The sequence below is a fragment of the Cicer arietinum genome, chromosome 2 (genome assembly GCF_000331145.2).
Source record: "Cicer arietinum cultivar CDC Frontier isolate Library 1 chromosome 2, Cicar.CDCFrontier_v2.0, whole genome shotgun sequence".
Taxonomy (NCBI): Eukaryota; Viridiplantae; Streptophyta; class Magnoliopsida; order Fabales; family Fabaceae; genus Cicer; species Cicer arietinum.
Genome location: NC_021161.2, coordinates 32,031,409 through 32,033,919, shown reverse-complemented (window position 1 = coordinate 32,033,919; position 2,511 = coordinate 32,031,409). Strand labels below are relative to the sequence as shown.

The window sequence follows — 2,511 nt, the reverse complement described above, 5'->3', positions numbered from 1 at the left end:
GGGTTCACGATTTGGGGGTTTTGTTGAATTGGGGCTATTTTTTGATTTAGGGTTCAAGCTAGTTCATATGCTTCTTCTTCAGATGTTCATATGCTTCTGCTTCAGATTTTGATTTAGGTTTTTGTTGAATTGGGGTTGTTTTTCTTTTAACTTAATTTTAACAATTAAATTGTATTTTTAAAAATATTGTCACAATTATAATAATGGATTTTAAAAATATAAATGATATTTTTTAATCAGAAATAATATAATAATGAGTTTATTCCACATAAGCGTCTGCCACCGTCACCCTTTTATTGACACGTTATTAAAAAAATGACAACTCATCATGATTTGTACTCAAATTCTATTTGGAGGACTAAAACTGAGGACAAACAAAATTGGGGGGCTACTTTCCATTTTCACCAATAATAGGGGGACCAAAAGTGCAATTAAGCCTTTTTATTATTTTTGATTAAATTGTTTTTTTAAAACAACCAAGTTATCTAACTTGTGTCTTACACTTAATATTTTTGAAAATGAAAGAGTTGGATCTATTAAAGAGAGAGAGAAAAAATACTTGACTACATAGTTAAAAAAAAGTTGGGCTTGGAGCCCAAACTTCCTTTTAGGACAAAATATATACATATAGAAAGATGTGGTGATAGGTGGCTACAAAGAAGAAAATGTAAAAAAAGAAGAAAGGAAGAAGAAAGAGAAAAAAAGAAAGAAAAAAAAAAAAGAAAAGGAATGGAATGGAGAGGAAGACAGAGTGGCATATGTTGGCTGTGCAGCGGTAGGCGGCGGCGACGATGAAGACGGTTGTTCGTCGTTCTGACGAAGGCGATAATTTAAGCCCCATCTTCCTCTGTTTGTTTTGGTTTGCTTTTTGTTTGTTTCTCTTTTGATTTATTGTTTTTTTTTAATGATATTTTCATTCTTATTCATTTGTTTTATGTTAACAGTTTCTAATATTGAAGATTGAATGAGAGAAAAATAAAACAATGAGACAACACAAAGTTTGAAGACCATGAATATGTTTTATTTATTTATTTTGTATGTATACTGTATGTAATAACAAAAAATATATATACATATAATATTAATATTAAAGAGATTTAGAATATGTAACACCCCGATTTTCAAAGCGAGGGTGTATTTTTTTTTAAAAGAAATTAAAATAAAACAGAGAAATAAATAAGGTAATACCTTTGGATAAATAATTAAGTCATTATAATTTACAAGCAGCGGAAAAGTTCCTCAAAATATGAATCCAAAATATTTACACATCAAAAGTTGGTACATGTAACCCATCGAAAATAACATGTCAAGCTGACAATATTAGTATAGGTACAGTCTTCCATTTTAAAATAAATACAATTCAAAAGAAAGACGTTTGTTCTCTCTATGTCAACCTAATCTGATCATTCTACAAAAAAAAAAAACTATACACCCTGAGTGATCTCCACGCGCCCCGTAAGATCCTCCTAACATAGCTCCAGTCAGGCGTTCCCGTCTACATTCCCATTCACAGGGTACGCACCGGTAGGATTGTCCTGACTCTCATCTGAGGGCAAAGCCCAGATTTTCACAATAGTTGTAAAGGGTCACCAACCGAAATTAACAGTTAACACATAACATTTAAGTTTTTGAATGCACAAAATAACCTTTCCACTTAGCATGCACCTTAAAAGGGTTTTCCATATGCTTAAAAAGTTCATATAACACTTGCCAAATAAAAATGAAATCAAAATAAAGTTCTCAATCCATCAAGTAATACATAACTGACCAAAACATTGATAAATCAATTGAGCAATCGATTATCTAACTCAAAATAAGAATTTCTACTAAGCCAATCGATTTCCAAATCGATTTCCTGAAGGTTTTTAGTGAAATTTGAACTCTGGGATTAATTCAATCGATTGGGAAATCGATTGAATGAATAACTGAGCCCCTGTATTAATGTCAATCGATTTTGTCAGTTTTGCTGAGTTACTGTATGGCCAAATCGATTTCTTAAATGGTTTTGAAAAACATATTATAAAATCGATTGGCAAATCGATTATGTCAAATTAGCGAAGTCCCTGTAACTGATCCAATCGATTGGGAAATCGATTTCCCTGCATGTTCTTCCAAAAATACATAAACTAACTCAATATCATTCATACACAATTCCACATCTTAAAACTTAGCAATTCCCACACGATCACCACGACAAAGTGGGTTTCGAAATAGTTTTACAATCCATCACACTTACACACAATAATCAATACATAACACTTAGCAATTTCAACACAATTACCACGACAACTCAAATTCAAAATATTCAATCATAAACTTGAATCAAACACGACTCGCGTGCCAAGCACCCTAATGCGATGCGTATATGCCAAAATGCATGGACTCGAAATCCCAAACCAAGACCCTCCTCGAAAGGCCGTAAATCATAATTGTACTGCCTATCGCAGGCCAAAGTACCAATTACTGAGGTGCCACCTATCACGGGTCAGCACGATTTACTAAAAAGCGTAA

The 2,511-nt window shown here is 32.7% G+C and overlaps 1 pseudogene; it reads left to right on the top strand.

Annotated features, from left to right (window-relative positions):
- Positions 1 to 734: 734 nt before the first annotated feature.
- The window catches only part of LOC105852313 (protein FAR1-RELATED SEQUENCE 5-like), a 5,656-nt pseudogene continuing 3,879 nt past the window's right edge, over positions 735 to 2,511 (top strand).